We start from the raw sequence: 23,152 nt of genomic DNA on the forward strand, positions 1-23,152 counted from the left end.
AAATGTATCCTTAGACATTTGGTTAGAAAAAATGGTCCCTAAATTAACAGAGATAATAGATACACTAAAAACTTTTCTATGCTTTGCTAATATAGACACAGGAAAAAACAACAAACTGTTTTAAAAAAATGGAGAACATTCATTGAACACACTTACACTCAATCAAAAATCACACAATTGATTACAGCATTTAGAGGTACAGCCTTGAAGATCTTGGGGGAAATTTAGGGATACTGAAGATTTAAAGTTAATCAATGATTCTAAATTGAAAAATTCTGGTTATTGATGTATGTTACATGTTTATCAGTTGAAGTATTGTTGTAATATTTTAAATGTTAAAAATGAAGATGGGATTGGAGATGTAATGAGTAGTGTTGAGCATTCCGATACTGAAATATCGGTTATCGGCCGATATTCGCGATATCGGAATTCCGATACTTAATTCCGATACTTTTGCAATATTTTATACCGGAATCGGAAGTTCCCATAATGCAATGAGCCAGTTTCATTTTATTCAGCCAATGAGGATCCTAAGAAGTGTGGGCACTTCCTGTTAGGCATGTAGGCATCTTAACTAATGGCATGGCTGTGATTGGCTGCTGAAATGATGTCATGATGCACTATAAAAGCTGCCGCCGCCATTTTGAGCTCACTCTGCTGTGAATTCAGTTAGGGATAGGACGCTGTTGTTCTGAGGGACAGTTTTAGCTACCTATTTGGTCTATTCTGCTTTACCCAAGCTACTTTATAAATCGCTGTGCCTTGCAGCGCTAGTGCACAGTTCTCTGTGCTGTTCACCGCTGTCTGCAAGGTCTGTGTGTGTGAGTGCAGCTCACCCTGTAGTGTGTGCTTCAGCCACGTCTGGTTGTAGTGCACTCAGTGTGTGTCACTGCCTCATACATTGTCCTTTTTTGCCAATTCATAATTTTTCCTGATATCTCCTATTAGTGTGGTGGTTCCATCCGTATTGAGCTACATTGGTTCCAAACACACTATATAGGAGTAGTTAGTGGAGCCTTTCTGCAGCATTGTGCCCTGCAGCCCCAGCCAGATTAGTATTAGCCTAATTTTTGTAGCCCCCCGAACAACCCAAAAAGGAGGGAGAGGGAGGGGGCAGACTTGGTTGCCTGTAGTCTCCACTTCGGCACCCATTAGGAGCATGGCTCTTCCAAAATCCAAAGCGGGCGCTCCCAAGACTTGCAGTGCCTGGTCCTTTTTTGACACAGTTGCAGATGACATTTGCTTTGTCAAATACAAGCTGTGTGATCAGAAGGTGAAAAGAGGGAAAAGTGTCAGCAACCTCAATACCACAAATATGTGGAAACGTGCGGACCAAGCACGTGGTGGAGTTACAAAAACACACTGAAGACCTAGGCCAACCTACACGCCACCTACCACCTCTTCAGCTCATGTTGTAGCCTCTTCCTCCAGCTCACACACAGCTGGTTCGGCTTCCTCACAGGATCGCCATGGAAGAATCTCTGGCACTGTTGTACAGAGACACAGTGTAATTCCACCCACAGCACCACTTTCCCAGTCATCCTCACACTCCCAGGCCAGTCTACAGCCATCGTTAGCACAGGCATGGGAGAAAAGGCGCCCATACTCGGCAAACCACCCCCGAGCACAGGCTCTGAATGCTGGCATTGCTAAACTACTGGCCCTTGAAATGCTATCATTCAGGCTGGTGGAGACTGACACCTTCCGTAACTTTATGGCATTGGCAGTCCCACAATACAACGTGCCCAGACGCTTTTATTTCAGCAGGCAAGCCGTCCCTGCCCTGCAACATCATGTGGAGGGAAAAATTAAACATGCGCTACAAAACGCCGTCAGTAGCAAGGTCCACCTGACCACCGATGTGTGGACCAGTAAGCATGGACAGGGACGATACCTTTCCCTCATTGCCCATTGGGTAAATGTTGTGGAGCCGGGTACAGATCTTGAGAGTGGCGCTGTACGTGTTCTGCCAACTCCAAGGTTTGCAGGAATCCAGTCTGTACACATTGACTCCTCCTCATACTCCAGTTCCTCTGAATCAGCGCTGCAGGAGCCGTCACGGTCTACCTCCACATCGACCCGTGAACGGTTACCTCTTATGATGACCGATATGAGCACAGCCGTGGCCAAACGTCAACAGGCCGTATTAAAATTAATTTCTTTGGGAAATCGAAGCCACACAGCGCAGGAGCTCTGGAATGCCATCAAGCAGCAGAGCGACGTGTGGTTTGTGCCAGCGATTCTCGAGCCAGGCATGGTAGTGTGTGACAATGGCCGAAATCTGGTGGCAGCTCTGGGCCTAGGCAACCTCACTCACATCCCATGTCTGGCACATGTGCTTAACTTGGTCGTGCAGAGTTTTTTGAGGGACTATCCGGATCTTGATGCACTGCTTCACAAGGTCCGCATAGAGTGCGCTCACTTGCGGCGTTCCAGCAACGCAAGATCACGCATTGCAGCTCTGCAGCGCCGATTACATCTTCTGGAACATCGCATCATATGTGACCTACCCAGCAGGTGGAATTCAACGTTACATATGTTGGAGAGGTTGTGTGAGCAGCAGGCAGCAGTAATGGAGTACCAGCTGCAGCAGGCGCAAACAAGTCGCAGTGCGCGCCGTTCACACTTCACCACCACTGAGTGGGCTTCTATGAAGGACATTTGCCACGTTTTGCGTGCCTTCGATTATTCCACGTGGATGGCGAGTGCAAATGATGCATTAGTCAGCATGACTATCCCCCTTTTCTGCCTGCTTGAAAAAACACTGCAAGCACTAAGGGACGAGGTTTTGGAAGAGGTGGAGGATGAGGAGTCACAAATGCCATCTGCTTCTCTACAGTCTGCGCAACGTGGTTCCTCACAAAGGCCTAGGCAGGGGACACTTTGTGAGGAGGAGTCAATGGATGAGGAAGACATCTGTCCAGAGGAGGGAGGTACACAATGCTCTAATAGTCAGTATCTAGAGCGCGGGTGGGGTGATGCAGAGCAGGCAGAGATCACGCCTCAAGCAGGGGACAGCGTTTCTTGGCCAGTTGGCAGTCTGTAGCACATGGTTGACTTCATGCTGCAGTGCCTGAGAAACGACCGCCGCATCGCCCGCATTCTCAACACTGCTGATTATTGGGTGTCCACCCTCCTAGATCCTCGCTACCGGGACAACTTACAAAGCCTCATAACACCGTTGAACCGGGAGCGTAAAATGCGGGAGTACCAAGACGCACTGGTGCATTTCATCATGTTCTCCATTCCAACCGAGAGCAGTGCTGCTAGTGCTTTACAAAGCAGCTCAGTGCTTCGAGGCAGTGGAGGAAGCTATGCACAAAGAGGGAGCAGAAGCAGCGCCTCAGCACAAGGCAAGACCAGTATGGCCGAAATGTGGCAAAGTTTTGTGTCCCCGCCGCCACAAATGTCTACACCATCACAGACTGCTCCAGTCAGCAGGAGGCAACGTTTCCGTCAGATGGTGACAGACTACATGTCTTGCCCTCTTAGTGTACTCCCTGACGGCTCTTCTCCCTTCAAGTTTTGGGTCTGTAAGCTGGATACATGGCCAGAGCTTAGTCAGTATGCATTAGAGGTGCTAGCTTGCCCTGCTGCTAGTGTATTATCGGAACGCGTCTTTAGTGCCGCAGGTGGTGTACTAACAGACCAGTCGCATGCGACTATCCTCCGATAACGTTGAACTGCTTACTTTTCTCAAAATGAACAAGGCCTGGATCTCTCATGAATTTGCCAGTCCTCTTCCAGAATAAATAATTGGTTGGCAACAGTATCCAGGTCTCCTGTTGTGTTCATGTTTCTACCACCTGAACTGTAATCCCTGAGCTCCAACACCGCCAGTTGGCGCTCGGAAGTGCCGTCTGCACAGTCAACGCTTGGTCCAGTGTTATTGGGGTTCAGTAACGTCAGCTGTTCCCCTGCTGTGTGTCCGGCAAATTCTCCTGCTCTGTCCACATTCACACTACTACAGATTTTAAAGTTGCTCCAATTACGCCTCTGGCTCCACTCTGTTTTTAGTATTTACCCTGGGTTCCAGCACCGCCAGCTGTTTCCCAGCAGTGTCTTTGGCACGGGTACTCCCTCCTGCCCAGCCTGGTTCCAGCACGCCAGCTGTTTCCGGGTAGTGTCAACGTCACTTTGCCTCCAATGCGTTGTCCTGTCTTGTTGCGGTCGGGTTAGCCGACTTTATGGTGCCTGCAGTTTAGGTGACTCCTATGTGGGCTGCGGGATCTGGCAATGAAGGCTGGTTCCATAGTGCCAATAGGACAAGCACCCCCTGTAGGACTGTGGGTTTTGGTAACTGCGGCCGGCTCGCGGCCTTGAAAATTTTTTTTACATGGGTACCTTCTGCTACCCATCCGGGTTCCAGTACCATCGGCTGGTCCTCGGTAGTTCCATTGGCTCTTGGATTAGGTGCCTCCTTCTCGGTATCCAAGTTCCACCAACGTCTGCTGGTCCTTGGTAGTGCTTTCTGGCACAGGTACCTCCTGCTTAGTAACCGAGTTCCAGTACCATCAGCTGGTCCTCGGTAGTACCTTCTGCTACCCATCCGGGTTCCAGTACCGTCAGCTGGTCCTCGGTAGTTCCATTGGCTCTTCTACCTTCTGCTACCCATCCGGGTTCCAGTACAGTCAGCTGGTCCTTGGTAGTTCCTCAGCCTTCTTGTTCTTTCTGCTACATTTCCAAGTTCAAGCTTTTTGAAATGGTTCTTGGTAATCACTCTGGATCTCCCTGACAAGGACCCTGAAGACGAGGACCCTGAAGACCAACCCGAAGAAGACGAGGACCCCCGAAGACGAGGACCCCGAAGACGACGACCCTGAAGACCACCCCGAAGAAGACCAAGAAGATGACCCTGAAGAAGTTGACCAAGAGGTCAAAGAAGAGAAGACAACCACCAAGATACAGAAGAACAAGAGACAGAAAACCAAGAAGCAGAAGTGCAAGAAGCTGCAGAACAAAAAGCGGAAGAACATTAAGCATAAGACTAAAAATCAGAGCAAAAGATAATATCTAAATTATAAGCAGAAGATGACTAAGCAGTGTATGGGGGTGAGTCCGTTCCTCCTCGTGGTGCCCCTGGAAAAGACCTGCTGCTGCAGGCCAAACTGAACGCGGACAAATCCTGTTGTAAATCTTTTGTGACGGGCAGAACGAAAGGTGTAATGTCCAAACTTTTATAGATAACTACAGGAATGCCTGTCACAAATAAGAATATGATGAAGAAGTAGAATATGAAGAAGAATAATAGTTGAATAAGAAGAATATGAAGAATGTAAAAAAAAAGAATACGAAGAAGGTGAAGATGAAGTGGATGAAAAAGATGCTGATGCTGAGGATGATGAAGGAGAAAGTATGGGAGAAGTTAAAAGGAAGGTGAAGAGCAAGGAAGTAGTGAAACATAAATATCTGACAAAATATAAAAATACTTAACATAGTCAATATTTCCGTAACTCAGAACGTCTTAAAAAAAATATTAATTCCTGCTATTCCATTTGATTGGGCTAAACCTCTATGCCTTTATTGTCTCCCCCACCTCCCCCAATACATTCTACATTATTCTTAGTTGTTTTCCTTCATGTAGAATTAACCTACAAGGAAAGAAAGGGTTTATTTTCATTCTGATATTTCTGTCCCATTGACTTGCATTGGTTTCCGGTATCTGAATCGGCGATATCCGATACTTTTTGGGTATCGGTCCGATCCAATCCGATCCGATATTTGTGTGATGAAAGCCGGCCGGTGGGTGCAGCTCTCTGGCGCCCCCTTACCTCTCAGGTCAGTCAAGGTACTGCACCTAGAGAAAGTAGTGCCAGGTAGCTGCAACCAGCGCAGGGAACACGGTAGTGTGTTATCCCTTCAACGTCACTACACAGCACAACTCGCTAGCGCCCTCTTAGCCTCAGGTCAGTCAAGGAACTGCACCTAGGATAAGCGGTCGCCAGAGAGACTGTCCTGTAACCTACTGGGTATCGGGGCCCTCTGTAGTGAGGGCGGTATATATATCTTCCTTGGCCGCGCCAGGAATATATATATCTGAACCTCCGACCGTCACTACCAGCCTTCCCCAATCCCCAGTTGGTATGCTGCCACCAGTCCCTATTTTAGATATACGCCCAGTCCGTGAATGGGCCTATATCGGGTCAGGAACCAACCCTGGGTAGCGTTTTTGGCTTGAGCCGAGCTCACACGGACGTGCGTTCGTTATGCAGAATAAAAGGCAGGCCCACAATTACTTGAGGTAATTGATTATAATAATACACTAGATACACGATATACAACTAAATATACACAGGTATAAGGTCAGGCTAAACTATACAACAATGGAATACAACACACAGAATCACCACAGCATATCAGTTACCGGTTTCTTGATTTTCTTGTGACGCAGGGAGAGGATTCTGCGGTCGCAGGCACGGTTCTTTGTTACAGGCTGAGGCCTACCACCGCATGGTCAAACTGCTCCTCCCCTTGGTGGCCTCAGCTGGTGCTCAGATGTTCAGCACACCACTCTTGGGTCAAAAACTGACTTGTCTCTTGTCTGTCCTGCTATCTTACCTGCCCCGTCCCGCCCACTGCTGGTGAGGTCAGCTGGCTCAGTCTCCACCCTCAGGTCTAACTTCGATCAGAAGCCCAAATTCTATGGAACCCAATAACTTCTTCTGGGATGGTCTCATGATACCCCCAGGGGTTCCCATGGATTCGGGCCGCCGTAACCGACCTTTTGATATCAATTATGATACCATACGGTCCTCAGGAATGGCTCCGCGCTATATCTTGGCTTCCAGAGCACGTACAAACGTCTACCGCGGAGGCTTGTGTGTGCAATGGCTCCGGGACGCCGTGATATTTTTTTATTGGCCCATCCCACGCAACATGCGTGTACTATTCATGTTTCTATATCTTATGCCTCCATGCTTGTGACAGACAAAGAAACTAGTCCTATGGGACAAATGGTCAGGTACAGATAGACGAAGCACCCCCCCCTGCTGGCTGTGTTTCCTCTCGAAGTCTTTGAAGCTCCTAGCATTCAAGTGTTAAGTAGGCTTCTTATCTTACAGGAGCCTGGATGGGGGGAAACTATCTAGTTGACGTTTTAACAGAAGGTCCCAAGGGTGGGGGCTGCTGAAGTGTGGCCATCCCTGGATATGATTTATCATTACCAAGATGGCGGCTACAGGTTCATCACAATTTGCCGATATCGGAAGGTATCGCTCAACACTAGTAATGAGTACAAATTTTGTTGTATATATGAATATGTTCATATGATTTTTCTCATTGAATAAAACCTTGTTTAAATTAAAAAATTATATAAATGTAGTATTGCTCTAATCATACTGGCCTGAAGAATCAAGCTGCCTTATCAATTTTACCACACGGTGAACGGCATAAAAAAACACTCAAAACTATTCCTGAATTGCTGTTTTTTGTTCATTCTGGCTCCCGGAAAAATGGTATAGAAAGTGATCAAAAAATATTATGTGCCTTAAAAATTGTAGCAATGAAAATGTCAACTTGTCCCAGAAAAAAAAAAAAAACGTCACATGACGGTCAGCAGAAATGTAGAAAAATTATAGCTCTCAAAATATCGCAATGCAAAAACTTGGTTGTGCAAAAAAAAAAAAAAAAAAAAGAAGCCTCCTTTTAGTGTGTGATAGCACACAAACATAAAAACCCAATATTAATCTGGTATCACTGTAATCGCACCAACCTGAAGAATAAAGTTGTCTAATCACTTATATCGCACGACGAACAGCGTAAAAAATAAATAAAACCAATTCTTGACCTGCTGTTGATTAGTTCATCTTGCCTCCCAAAGATCGCAGTAAGGCTCGGCTCACATTTATCCTGTGCTCTACGCTGAGTGCTTACACCAGGGTTTTCGTGTAAATCTCTGAAATACATGATTCATATGGAACCCCTGGCTGAAGACTCCCTATAATAAGGCAGACGAAGGCACTTTGGACACCGTCTGGCCTATGATCTGGCGGTGTCTCTTTTTTAAGCATTGCAAGAAGGTTACTGGTAACATGCTGGAGGGATGGTTATTGGCTTCACTCAAATTAAACTAGTCGTTTACCTCAGCATATTATATGCTGAGAGAGGTTAATCGGCCATGACAGTGCCAGATTTGTTTGATTGTTGTTCGTACCTCATTAAGCAGCTGAGTGAGCCGATCTACCACAGTTGGAGCTAGAAGTGTGGGGAAAGATTCCCAGGAAGCAAGTGTGACGGCTGTGGACAAATTACATATTCTGTGTGAGATACCTGGTCCAATTCCAGCAACTGCAGCAGCAACAGGTGCTTATGTGGCAGATGGTGGTTGGGCGGTTATTAGGAGTTCCATTTCAGACGATGACCTCACACGTCTGACAGGCATGACCCATGATGTTAAATGATGTACTGGTGTCTGGATTCTTGGACAAGAGCTTGGTAACCTTAGTAAGGGTCACACTCCCCCACCAGTTGATCCTTCAAAGGATTGTGGAATTCCGCTGTATTCACGGCGACGCTACCCTTTAGCCAGAGTGACCATGAAAACAAACTGTGGCACTGAATCCCATGAGTTTGGAGTGGTTAAGGACCTGATACACGCAGCTATATTAGGACTTGATTTTACTTTACTCTGGGACTTTTCTGGTGAAAAGGGGTTGGTGCCAAGTTACTCATACAAGAACGTGTTCACCCATTAAAAAATACCATCAGAGGCAGGTGAATTACCCCTGTGTGTGCTTGATGGTGATGAGAACAAGACAGCGACACATGAGGCAGACATCCCTGAGTTGGAGGCTTTTGGGAGGAACTTTGGGACTGCTCAACTGAAGGACCATACACTCCAAAGGGGCGCTTGATAATGTCACAGTTTTAAGCGGGGTTGCTCAAGAGCTGGGGGCCTACACTACGTTTCTTTACTTTGCAGTAGATGGGGATTTGCTTTATCGGATGAGTAAGCTGGAGGGAGAAGTATTGGAGCAGCTGGTGGTATCAGGACCCTATAGGCGTAGGGTGTTTAGAAATGGACCATTCCCATGTCTTGGGTGGTCATCTGGGTGTATACAAGACCAAAGAGCAGATCCTTCTTAGGTTCTACTGGCCCAGATGTCACCAAGAGATTTCGAACTATTGTAGGTCGTGTCCCACTTTCCAGCTAACCGCCCTAGTCTCTCACTTCCGGAGTCTCCTAATGCCGTTCCCCATTGTAGAAGTTTGGTTTGAATTCATTGCCATGGGTTTAGTCGGACCCATGGTTAAGGCTTTTCTAGGAATTGTGGGATACTGTCTGCAGTTTATTCCGAATTTCACCATGCTAGTCGCACTCCTGACCGACCTCCTTAAGGTTATAGAGTAGTTGATGACCAAGTGGACTTGGAGATGGCTTTCCAGGAGTGGAAGCTAGCCCTGTGTAAACAGCCAGTTGTGGTTGCACCGGACTTAAAGGAGTTCGTGGTCCAGACGGATCCTTCAGAAGTCTGGTTTGGAGCCTTCTTGTCAAGAGAAATAAATGGGGAGGGAAGTAAAATATGTCATGAAAAAACTCAATTACTGTGATACATTGAAGCGTCCCAGCGTTATTACCTCATAAGGTGACACTGGTCAGAATTGAAAAAATTGGCGTAGTCACGAAAGCGAAAATGGGCTCTGGCGCAAAATGGTTAATAAATCATCAGTTGATTTGCTGGGTGGGTGATGTCTGTGGTTCCTCTTGACACTTCTTAATACCCTTACCACCTACTCGCGGTTATACAGGTCCTGTATGCTGCCATATAATGAGAGACTAGCCTCTCACTTTTGAAATTACTTTGAGGGGCCTAGATTATAGATAGAACCAGGAGGGCACAGAAAATACAAAATCAGAAGACCCGAGTAGACTGTAAATGGGCCAGGATCACAAGAAGATCAAATGCACAGAACTGAACCAGAGGAGAACAAGGCTGTACCTGGCACCTTGCAGCAATGTACCTTAAGCTTTAGTAGGGTGTGGTGCTTTCCAATTACCTGAAGCAGGCAGCAGATTAGTCCAGCTGGACAGCACGCACACCCATACTGCCAGACTGGATGGTAGTACTGGTCCCAGCCACCCTAATCTTAGTGCCTGGACAGAGCCTGTGCTGCCCAGATCTTCTGGTTACAATGTCTACTTCATCACCAACGCCACCTGCAGAATGCATGATGGTGGCCACTGGTGACAGAAGCAGACATCGCAGGAGTAGATCCCAGAGGAGATATGACACGCCATTTGTAGAAGCTCCAATGTTGTAGAATGACGGAAAACCAGAGCAGAAAAAAATGCCATAAAGTTACTCAAATTTGTAAATTATAACCATCAGTGAATTAATCTGAGTAGTAACTATTTTGACACCTGAGTGGGGGCTTGTTTTTTGCGGGATGACTTGTTATGTAGGCGAAAATTATACTAATAAAAACATTTTTTGATGGCTTTTTATTCAAATATTTTGGAGGCAGAATGAACAAACGGTTGAACACCACGCTGCACTAGTTCATGCTATGACGTCTTCTAGTAGACAGTGAACTGTTATTGTCTTTGTGAATAATTCAATTTTGCTACATAACTTCCCATTTCTTTAGAGATTTTGATTAGAAATGTTCAAAAATACAATGGAAGAATATTTTATTCAAAAATAATTTTTCATTTTTGGCAGACGACTGTACAAGGAGATCTGATATAAATATTGAAGAAATCTGTTGTCCCTCTGATGCCCTTGCGATCACACAGGATACAATTGAAGTGAATGTCATTACTCCAGATATACTAGCATCCCTTCACCGCAAAGATCTATCATCTCATCCTATGAAACAGGTCCTATCTTCTGATTCATTACAGACTGCGAAGAAAAATAAAAGTCAGAAAAGAGGCATTACAAAACAAACTGCTTTTAAAGCAAAGAAGCCAATTACACATTCAGAATATGGAAATAGTTTTCCTCTCGAAACTTCTTTTGTTACACATCAAAAAATTCACACAGAGGAGAAGACATTTTCTATTTCCAACTATGGGAGATATTTTAACCAGAAATCAGATTTTGTTAGGCAAGAGAGAAAGCATACTGGTGGGGAGAAGCCATATTCATGTTCAGAATGTGGAAAATGCTTTGGACAGAAATCACATTTTGTTAAACATCAGAGAACTCACACAGGGGAGAAGCCTTTTTTATGTTCAGAATGTGGAAAATGTTTTGCACAGAGATCTTATCTTCTTACACATCAGAGAAGAACTCACACAGGGGAAAGGCCTTTTTCATGTTCAGAATGTGGAAAATGTTTTAAACGGAAATCACATCTTGCTGGTCACCAGAGAACTCACACGGGGGAGAAGCCATATTCATGTTCAGAATGTGGAAAATGTTTTGCAGAAAAAATACATTTTGTTACTCATCGGAGAACTCACACAGGGGAGAAGCCTTTTTCATGTTCAGAATGTGGAAAATGCTTTTCACAGAGATCATATCTTCTTATACATCAGAGAATTCACACGGGGGAGAAGCCTTTTTCATGTTCAGAATGTGGAAAATGTTTTATACGGAAATCGCATCTTGTTGGTCACCAGAGAACTCACACAGGGGAGAAGCCATATTCATGTTCAGAATGTGGAAAATGCTTTGTAGATAAATTACACCTAGATAGACACCAGAGAACTCACACAGGCGAGAAGTCATATTCATGTTCAGAATGTGGGAAATGTTTTATACAGAAAAGATTGCTTGTTATACATGAGAGAACTCACGCAGGGAAGAAGCCATATTCATGTTCAGAATGTGGAAAATATTTTGCAGAGAAAATACATTTTGTTACACATCAGAGAACTCACCCAAGGGAGAAGTCATATTCATGTTCAGAATGTGGAAAATGTTTTAGAGAGAAATCATCGCTTGTTAGTCACCAGAGAACTCACACAGGGGAGAAGCCTTTTTCATGTTCTGTATGTGGGAAATGTTTTAGAGAGAAATCAAACTTTGTTAGACACCAGAGACGTCATACACACACAGGGGAGAAGCCACATTCATGTTCAGAATGTGGAATATCTTTTGTATATAAATCATCGCTTATTAGACACCAGGGAGCTCACACGGGGAGAAGCCTTGTGGTCATTTCCTGAAGAAGTGCTTGACACTTTGAAACACGTTGACTAAAAACCACATTTGAATAAATCCTTGAGAACTGATTTCCTCCCACACTCCAAAGAGATATGGAATTTAGATTGTGAGCTCCATTGGGGACAGCAAAGATAACGCCTGTAAAGCGCTGCAGAATATGATTTTGCTATATAAGCAATGCATAATAAAAAATAGAGCTGTGTGTATGTAAATGTTAATATGTAGCAGAGATGTGTGTATGTAAATGTGCAGTGCCCAGCAGTGTTGTGTGTGTGTGTGTGTGTGTGTGTGTGTGTGTATATATATATATATATATATATATATATATATATATATATATATATATATATATATATATATATATATATGTGCACTGCAGAGTGGTCATTAATGTCCCTGCTGTGACGTTATATATACATATACATGGTGCAGAGAAACACTAACAATTAATTTATTCCCTCTTTCACCCCAGTGCATTACAATTAGTGATATTGACTGTCACATACATACTTCTCCGTACGTGACATGGGGTGTGCTTGCAAGGGTTAATTCATCTCTCACTCAATCAAGCTTTAAACCTCTGTTTTAGGCTATAAAGTGAGCATAAATTACACCTCAACACATTCAGCACATTCCGATTTCTTAACGCCTTGCCACCACTCTTCAAATACAAGGGGTGATGAGTCCCCAAGATATGTTACTATCAGACAATCAAAAGGTCACACACTCGCTGAAAGGCTATGGATTCTTTACTGCATACAAGGATCAAACGTATAAAAAAATGTAAACTTTAATATAAAAATATACATTGCTTACAATAAAAGATATAAAAAGGTAAAAATAAAACCACGCACAAATATGCAAAACAATTCTAAAATAAAAAGGGATAAATACCTAACCGTTTCTGTCTACAGTTATCTTCTGTTTCCTTAAGGGAAGGAGAAATGAGTTTTGGATCACACCATTTCCCCAGGCAGCCCCACATGTGCAGAACTTCTTTTGTGACACCAAGATTTTTATAGTCCTAACCTTAGGATCATATTTGCAGGATCACCTGATTGTACTATTTGATAAATGCTGTTTGACTGTACGGTGAGCTAAGAGCCTTGTATTTCAAATATCCTGTGTCTCTCCAACTCCTCTGTACAGTGAATAGGAAATATACGGCCTAATTTCAGACCATGTGTTTTGCCAGCTAAGGGTCCAGGAGCTGAGGTGTTATGTTTGACATGTCCAGAATAAAGCCGCTTTGTGGTTGCAATACTGATATATCCAATTTCACCCTTTAGTCAACTAAATATAACTCTACTGCTGTTATACTTTCCCTTATTGATTTATATATTTTCTTCACATTGACCCTGTCCACTTTACACCAGGAACTGAGGTGTCCTAAAGGTTTAATTAGTAGAAAAAATGCTTTTCCTAGGTTCTATTGTCTAAATCTGGGGTGCGTTTTAAGATAAAGAGCGTCTTATGGTCAAAAAAATACAAAATTAGAATTGCATAATTAAAAATAAAAATATATGCAGTTACTAATATCTTTCCAGTAATAAGCTAATAAATAGCAATTTTCTATTTGCTGTGGTAGATCGTCTCACTCCGCTGCTTAACGAGATAGTCAAAGGAATTCTTTCATTTAAATCTTCAGCTGCTTTATTAACCGGTTCCCGACCGCCCACTGTACATAAACGTCGGCGCTTGCTGGGCTCTGTGCAGCGCCGATGTTTAAAAACGGTGGGTGGTCCCGCAGCGCTCAGGACCCCCAGGGTCCTGCTAGCGCTGCAGTACCGGTTCAGAGCGATAGCTCAGACATGTGGCATCATGGGGACCTTATAGGAACAGGTTAATATCATGGGGACCTGATCCAATCTTCTAGATGCCGCAATCCATAGCGATCGCGGCATTTAGAAGATAGTGACAGTCGGCGATCGGACCCCCCACATACCTCAGCAGCGGCGGGGATCCCGGTGCTGTGACCTCTGACATCACTGAGACCTGATTGGCTCAGGTCTCGATGATGTCAGCGTCACACCAGCCAATCAGAGAGATAACCAGGGAAGTTTGTTTTAGCAACAAACTTTCCTGGGCGATCTGGCTGATAAATACACGGTTTCTCCTCCGATATCAGTGAGAGAGCAGAGGAGAAACAGTGTGACAAGAGCTGTCAGCCTTGCCACAGTAAAAGTGAAAAAAAAAATATCAAAAAGAAAGTAAGGTTGGGGTTAGTGAGTCTGTCAGATCAGTCAGTCCTGTCAGATCAGTCAGTCCAGTCCGGTCCGTTCAGTCCAGTCAAAAAATATAAAAATAAAATGGCCCGTCAGACAGATACTGCAGAAGAGGTGTATGCCCTGCTGTGTTCTGATGGTGATGACAGTGCAATCTCAGATGGAGATATGGATTTTGAGGGCTTTAGTAGCGGTGACACTGAGAGCTCAGAAATGAGCAGTGATTCTGGTCCATCCTCAAGCCATAGGACCAGTACGGCAATAGGGGCAAATAGCGCTACTGGAGAAACGTCTCCAAATCAGGGAACACTGCCCAGTACAGGCGCTGTCCCTGCTACTAGTGAATTGGCGCACGCCAGTGTACAAGGGGTTTTGCCACATGATCTAGCATTTCCCAGATGGGAGGCTTCGGATTCGGCTGCTCCATTCAGCCCTGATTTCAACGCCATTCCTGGTATAAATGTGGAGGTGGAAGATTTTGGACCAATTCATTTTTTTAATTTGTTTTTTACAGACAGCTTGTAGAGCATATTGTCGTGCAAACAAATTTATATGCATCCCAATTCATAAGCCAGAATCCCCGATCTTACTATGCTAGGGCAAATTTATGGACACCAACTAATGTCCCGGAAATAAAAAAAATTTTTAGGACTTACATTTGCCATGGGGCTTGTTAAAAAACCAAGCATTCGATCCTACTGGTCCAACCACCCTGTTCAAGCCACCCCTATGTTTTCAGTCGTTCTGCCTAGGACCCGTTATGAAATGCTCATGCTTTTTTGGCATTTTAACGACAATAGTTAATGCCTGCCCAGAAATGCCCCAGAACATGACAGGTTATATAAAATTAGACCCATCATTGAAAATTTGTCAGAAAAATTCTTAAGGCTCTACACCCCAACATAAAATATTTCTATAGATGAGTCCCTTGTAAAATTCAAAGGAAGACTGCACCTCAAGCAATTTATCCCATCTAAAAGGGCAAGGTTTGGAATAAAGATCTATAAAATGTGCGAAAGATCAACTGGATACACATCCGCTTTTTGCATATACGAGGGGAAAGATAGCCAACTAAACCCACCAGGATGCCCTACTTATCTGGGGACATCTGGAAAAATTGTTTGGGAGCTGATAAGTCCATTTTTTCAAAAAGGCTACAATCTATATGTGGACAATTATTACACCAGCATACCCCTATTTAAAAGTCTGGTTGAACACCATATCGGGGCTTGTGGGACCATTCGTAAAAACCGTCAGCCATTGGTCAACCAAAAGTTCCAAAAGGGGCAGTCGGGCTGTACGCAACGGAGAGCTGCTTGCCCTGAAATATAGGGATAAGAGGGATATTTTTGTCCTCAGCTCGATCCACACAGATGCCACAAGGGCCATTGTAGAACTAGGATCCACCACTCCGAAGCAAAAACCTGTGTCAGTCATTGACTACAACAAACACATGGGGGGTGTGGACCTTGCAGACCAGGTTCTACAGCCATACCAGGTATCAAGAAAGTCCTATACCTGGTATAAAAAGTTGGTTATTTATTTGTTTCAGGTGCCCACATACAATTCTTTTGTGTTGTACAAAAAAAGCAGGAAATTCAGATCCTTTTCTTGATTATCCAGAAAAGGTAATTGAAAATCTTGTCTTTCATAGTGTTAGCCCCGCTCATCCATTAGAATCTGAGGATGTGAAAAGACTCACTGAGCGACATTTTATTGCACTTATTCCAGCAACGGAAACAAGAAGGAACCCCCAGAAAAGATGTCGTGTATGTACTAAGAGAGGAATGAGGCGTGATACCCGCTACTATTGCCCACAATGCCCATCATTGCCAGCCTTATGCGTCACTGACTGCTTTAAAATCTTCCACACACAACCACGTTTTTAAACTGTAAAAATGTATCCCAATTTATCATTCAAACATTTGGTTCATTTAGTGAATGACACATTCGAGTAGAGCTCACTTAATTTCCAGGGGGGGGTTCTCCAGAATCTAAACCTTCCATTGCGTGCTTGTTTCTGGAAATCATCCATTGAGTTAAAATGGTCACTAAACCCATAGATGAATTCCCAGAGGGGTGTCATTTCCAAAATGGGGTCACTTGTTGGGGGTTTCCTCTGTTTAGGCACCTCAGGTGCTCTCCAAATGCAACATGGCGTCCGCTATCGATTCCAGTCAAATTTCCATTCCAAAAGTCAAATGGCGCTCCTTACCTTCCAAGCCAGGCCGTGCGCCCAAACAGTGGTTTTGCACCACATATGGGGTATCAGCGTGCTCAGGAGAAATTGCACAACACATTTTGGGGTCCATTTTTTCTGGCTGCCCTTGTGAAAATTAAAAATTTGAGGCTAAAGTAGCAGTTTTGTGTTAAAAATGTGTTTTTTTTTATTTTCACACTTCAACATTATAAAATTCTGTGAAGCCCCTGGGGGTTCAAGGTGCTCACCACACATCTAGATAAGTTCCTTGAGGGGTCTAGTTTCCAAAATGGGGTCACTTGTTGGGGGTTTCCACTGTTTAGGCACCTCAAGGGCTCTCCAAATGCAACATGGCGTCCGCTATAGATTCCAGTCAAATTTCCATTCCAAAAGTCAAATGGCGCTCCTTACCTTCCAAGCCATGCCGTGCGCCCAAACAGTGGCTTTGCACCACATATGGGGTATCAGCGTCCTCAGGAGAAATTGCACAACACATTTTGGGGTCCATTTTTTCTGGCTGCCCTTGTGAAAATTAAAAATTTGAGGTTAAAGTAGCAGTTTTGTGAAAAAAAGTTAAATGTTCATTGTTTTCTTCCACATTCCAAAAATTCCTGTGAAGCACCTGAAGGGTTAATAAACTTCTTGAATGTGGTTTTGAGCACCTTGAGGGGTGAAGTTTTTAGAATGGTATCACTTTTGGGTATTTTCTGTCATAAAGGCCCCTCAAAGTCACTTCAAATAAGATGTGGTCCCTTAAAAAATGTTTTTGTAAATTTTGTTGTAAAAATGAGAAATCGCTGGTCAACTTTTAACCCTTATAGCTTCCTAACAAAAAAAAATTTTGGTTCCAAAATTGTGCTGATGTGAAGTAGACATGTGGGAAATGTTATTTATTAACTATTTTGTGTGACATATCTCTCTGATTTAAGGGCATGAAAATTCAAAGTTTGAAAATTGCAAAATTTTCAACATTTTCGCCAAATTTCCGATTTTTTCACAAATAAACGCAAGTGATATCGAAGAAATTTTACCACAATCATGAAGTACAATATATCACGAAAAAACAGTCTCAGAATCAGGGGAATCCGTTGAAGCGTTCCAGAGTAATTACCTCATAAAGTGACAGTGGTCAGAATTGAAAAAATTGGCCCGGTCACGAAGGCAAAAACAGGCTATGGTGCGAAGTGGTTAAAACATGCCTCATAAACTAGTTCAACAGAAAAATATCCGTATTCAATCTTGTTGGCAATAAACAAACAGCACTCGTTACAGTCTGTATAAATGCAGTGTTCGCTCACTCAGCAAACAGGGTTCAGCTCTCCTGAGCAACATCACAGCTCTGTATGTCAGCTCACTTTCATAGCACACAGAGCAATCAGTAAGTCCAGAAGCTTCACTTTTACCTCCTGGGCCATACCTGAGGGTGGAGATATGGTGAACAGTCATCCTGGTCAACTCTTTAGCTTTTCACAATAAACCTGCATGTCATGGCCGATTAACCCATCTAAGCACATAACATCAAAACCTCAAGGTTCATATTACTGAAGCTAATAATTTCAGTGAAACATTTCTCCCCTCCACCACATTACCAGTGACCATCTTCCATATCCCCCCCTCTGTCCAAAGCAGGGTTTGGCACTTTCAGTCACTAGACAGGGAAACCTTGACAGTGCATCTTCGTTAGCTTGTAGTTTCCCTGGCCTATGTTCCACATAGAAGCTGAAGTCTTGGGAGTGCCAGAAACAACCTAGTCACTCGAGCATTCTTCCCATTGTTTTCCCTCATCCATCTCACAGGGGCATGGTCTGACTCTAACCTAGCATGGCCAAGCATTCTTTTTCCATGATAGCATAATTTTTCTCACAGGAGGAAAGTTCCCTACTTGGATAAATGATTAGATGTGCCTCTCCATTTATTTCTTGTGACAACACGGCACCCAACCTGACTTCTAAAGAGCCATTTAGACCATGAACTCCTTTATGAAGTCCGGTGCAACCAAGAAAGGCTATTTACACACTCCGCTTCGGAAGTCCACTTGGCCATCTATGATTTTGTGCCTTTTAAAGAGGTCGGTCAGGGGTGTGGCTCTCATGGTGAAATTCGTTCTGAACTGCCGATAGTATCCCACAATTCCTATAAACGCCCTAACCTGTTTCTTGGAGAATAGTTGTGGCCAGATTTGGATCGCCTCCACCTTTGATCTGCAGCTTGATTTCTCCCCTCCCAATGATATAGCCTAGGTTTTATAACTCTTCTTCCCCATGGCGCACTTCTTTGGATTTATGCTAAACATCGCCTTCCTCAGTGCGTTCAATACCGCCTGATGTGAGATAGAACGTTCCCGGTAGTCCCTGGCAAAGTGTCCCATGCGTCCACAGTTATGGCAACTTAACCCTCGTCGCCCTGACGTGGACAGTACTTGGGGGCTTGGGAAACCTCCCCCACTTTGTGAAGTACAAAATCCCCACAGTGCCTCCTCTCGGTGGTCCATAGGTCTCACTGGCCTCCGTGTAAGCCCTGGTTCCCGACTCACTGGGGGCTGTACTTCCACGTTGCACGGGTCGATTGGCAGACCAATCATCAGCCAATCTGGCAGTCTCATCCAGGCTGAGTGGTTTTCTATCTGCCACCCATTCTTTTAAATTACCTGGGAGCTTTGACATAAATTGTTCCAGCATGATTATGTCCATTACATGTTCTGCTTCCCAAGCCCCCAGTCCTTCTATCCACCGAGTGCATGCCGTCCGTAGCGTGTTGGCCAACTCCCGATGTGTATGTGCAGTGGGCTTGTCAGTCTCCCGAAACTTCCTCCAGTAGGTTTCCGGTGTGACGGCATACAGTACAGACCAAAAGTTTGGACACACCTTCTCATTTAAAGATTTTTCTGTATTTTCATGACTTTGAAAATTGTACATTCACACTGAAGGCATCAAAACTATGAATTAACACATGTGGAATTATATACTTAACAAAAAAGTGTGAAGCAACTGAAAATATGTCTTATATTCTAGGTTCTTCAAAGTAGCCACCTTTTGCTTTGATGACTGCTTTGCACACTCTTGGCATCATCTTGATGAGCTTCAAGAGGTAGTCACCGGAAATGGCCTTCCAACAATCTTGAAGGAGTTCCCAGAGATGCTTAGCACTTGTTTTCCCTTTTGCCTTCACTCTGCGGTCCAGCTCACCCCAAACCATCTCGATTGGGTTCAGGTCTGGTGACTGTGGAGGCCAGGTCATCTGGTGTAGCACCCCATCACTCTCCCTCTTGGTCAAATAGTCCTTACACAGCCTGGAGGTGTGTTTGGGGTCATTGTCCTGTTGAAAAATAAATGATGGTCCAACTAAACGCAAACCGGATGGAATAGCATGCCGCTGCAAGATGCTGTGGTAGCCATGCTGGTTCAGTATGCCTTCAATTTTGAATAAATCCACAACAGTGTCACCAGCAAAGCACCCCCACACCATCACACCTCCTCCTCCATGCTTCACGGTGGGAACCAGGCATGTAGAGTCCATCCGTTCACCTTTTCTGCGTCGCACAAAGACACGGTGGTTGGAACCAAAGATCTCAAATTTGGACTCATCAGACCAAAGCACAGATTTCCACTGGTCTAATGTCCATTCCTTGTGTTCTTTAGCCCAAACAAGTCTCTTCTGCTTGTTGCCTGTCCTTAGCAGTGGTTTCCTAGCAGCTATTTTACCATGAAGGCCTGCTGCACAAAGGCTCCTCTTAACAGTTGTTGTACAGATGTGTCTGCTGTTAGAACTCTGTGTGGCATTGACCTGGTCTCTAATCTGAGCTGCTGTTAACCTGCGATTTCTGAGGCTGGTGACTCAGATAAACTTATCCTCAGAAGCAGAGGTGACTCTTGGTCTTCCTTTCCTGGGGCGGTCCTCATGTGAGCCAGTTTCTTTGTAGCGCTTGATGGTTTTTGCAACTGCACTTGGGGACACATTCAAAGTTTGCCCAATATTTCGGACTGACTGACCTTCATTTCTTAAAGTAATGATGACCACTCATTTTTCTTTACTTAGCTGCTTTTTTCTTGCCATAATACAAATTCTAACAGTCTATTCAGTTGGACTATCAGCTTTGTATCCACCTGACTTCTGCACAACACAACTGATGGTCCCAACCCGATTTATAAGGCAAGAAATCCCACTTATTAAACCTGACAGGGCACACCTGTGAAGTGAAAACCATTTCTGGTGACTACCTCTTGAAGCTCATCAAGAGAATGCCAAGAGTGTGCAAAGCAGTCATCAAAGCAAAAGGTGGCTACTTTGAAGAACCTAGAATATAAGACATATTTTCAGTTGTTTCACACTTTTTTGCTAAGTATATAATTTCACATGTGTTAATTCATAGTTTTGATGCCTTCAGTGTGAATGTACAATTTTCAAAGTCATGAAAATACAGAAAATCTTTAAATGAGAAGGTGTGTCCAAACTTTTGGTCTGTACTGTACCTCTAGCAATGCACTGCGAATGGTAGAGTAACATCTCTGATCCACCGAAGACAAGTTATTAAAAGCTTCTCTTGCTTTTCCAGTCAGGCCAGCGCTCAAAAATCTGGGCCAGTCACGGACTGACACCTCATGCAGCATACAGAGGTTCTCAAATAACCGGAGATGTTCATCAATATCTGAGGTGTCCTCATTAAACTGTGCTATATCTCGGTACCGTAAAGATGTAGGCCCCTCTCTCCTGTTATCCATTGTCCTCTGCACTGGGGCGGGTGGGGGTATCGCTACATGCACACCCAGATTTTTGCTTAGCACTGCCGCCCGCTCCATCTCCGTGGACTGCTCCTAGCGCGTCCAGCAGCCGCCTCAACTCAGTTGGTTGATCCTCTGCCATCTGGATGACAGTCCTGGGCTGTGATCCCTCCAGGGAGATGCCCTCCTCCACGTCTGAACTGACCTCCTGTGGCTGTTCACGGTCCCAATCGTCCAAGCGTTGTATTAGGGTCGCACTGTTATCCTCTGGCAACCACTCTAGCTCTCTCCCAGAGCAAAGAGTTCTCAGCTCCTCCTTTTTGAGCCTCTTGTAGATGGAGTCTGCCATCTCTTCTGCCAAGTCACCGCTCAGTAACTTTCACTGGTATGCTGTCCAGAGATAGGTGATCTCACCGCTGCCACCACTTGTACAGATGTGCGGTTGTGAATTTTAATAATAACCTAGGCAGGTTATCGATGCAATTAGTTTTATTCCTTCCGACCATGGTGAACAGCAATTCCAGGTAAATGTCCAACAGGCAATTCTCTTAGTCCTAGAGTTTCCAACCTAGGATCAGTAGTTCCACTGCGCCGTACCAGGTGATACCCACTGTCCCTCAACTTTTGGTTGGCCCACAGCTTTTTGTATCTCCCGCCGGTATATTGGCAGTCACAGCATATGCTCCTTCGGATGATGGATATCATGACCGCAGCCCGTGATACCACCCAGCTCTCAGTCTGACTAGCAATGAATCTTCTCTTTCTCCTGCACAGGGTTCAGCCCTCTGAATCGGCAGAAGAGCTCACCCCTCCCTCCCCCAGCTAATTGTGCCTTAGTGGAGATATTTTCTCATATGGAACCCATCCCCTGGGTTTGCATGTGAGACTACCTGTGGTGACGGAGAGAACAATAGCCCAAGGTCTCTGAGATATGGTCACTGAATGGAATAGATACCTGAGGTTGAACTGATGAGCAAACAAATCACTAACAAAACACAGCAAGGAAATTTCTAACAAAACACAAAATTAAGATTGACGAAAAGGGGTGCTCAGTGCTGGAAAAGTATTTAGAAAGTGGCCAGGTCCTCACAGCAGCCATTTTATTAACAAACAAACATTAACATATTAACAATAATAATACCAGATAAATTAAGAAGGGAGGGTTCTTGGAGCTAATAGGTCTGGCTTTTATAACACGAAAGAAATCCAACCGCCATCTTACCCTCAGCCGTGCACCACCAGCTCGAGGGCACCATACTTCCACAATACGTGAAAGATTAATCACCTAAGAGCTCCCAGGGTAAAACCCCGTCCAGAGCCCTGACCAAAAATTGCCAGACCCCCCCCCCCCATGTAACTTCAAATTACCCGGAATTCTCACAAATTCCTTGTATCAACAAATCCATACCAACTCCAAGAACCCCACCCCCTGCCAATCCAGCCACTGTGACAGTCACTAAGCCTCACCACCCATCTAAAAATTTCCCTATACCAACTAGCCCTATTCCCTGCATTACAGAACTTATAAATAACGCAGTAAAAAAAGAGGGTGGGTGGGTGGGTCTTCTCTGTCTGAGTCCTACAGAAGAATGGCCCTTCCCACACTATTCCCCGTAGACCACCCCTCAATCCTTATAGTGCCCGCCCCCATACTTCCATACCCAATCCTCCCGGCCAATCCCAGTCATGGGGGGCTTCCCTCTAGCTACGCCCGACTCCAGCGCCCTCCTTTCTTTTTGTTCTAGTTTCTGCATAAGGTGATCCCCAGGTATATCCAGATAAACAGTATCAATACCTCTAATTTGTATATCGATATTTCCTATTGGATGATGATCCCGAAAGTGAGCTGGCAGAGTCTTCAAATTCCTCTTTATAGGTACCATCCACATTTAGCAT

The 23,152-nt window shown here is 44.4% G+C and overlaps 1 pseudogene; it reads left to right on the top strand.

Moving 5' to 3' along the window:
• Positions 1 to 12,403, top strand: part of LOC141271782 (uncharacterized) — a 33,619-nt pseudogene extending 21,216 nt beyond the window's left edge.
• The last annotated feature ends 10,749 nt before the right edge of the window (positions 12,404 to 23,152 follow it).

The sequence above is a fragment of the Phyllobates terribilis genome, unplaced genomic scaffold (assembly GCF_046119375.1).
Source record: "Phyllobates terribilis strain yellow unplaced genomic scaffold, ASM4611937v1 Scaffold_5__5_contigs__length_657084704, whole genome shotgun sequence".
Classification (NCBI taxonomy): domain Eukaryota; kingdom Metazoa; phylum Chordata; class Amphibia; order Anura; family Dendrobatidae; genus Phyllobates; species Phyllobates terribilis.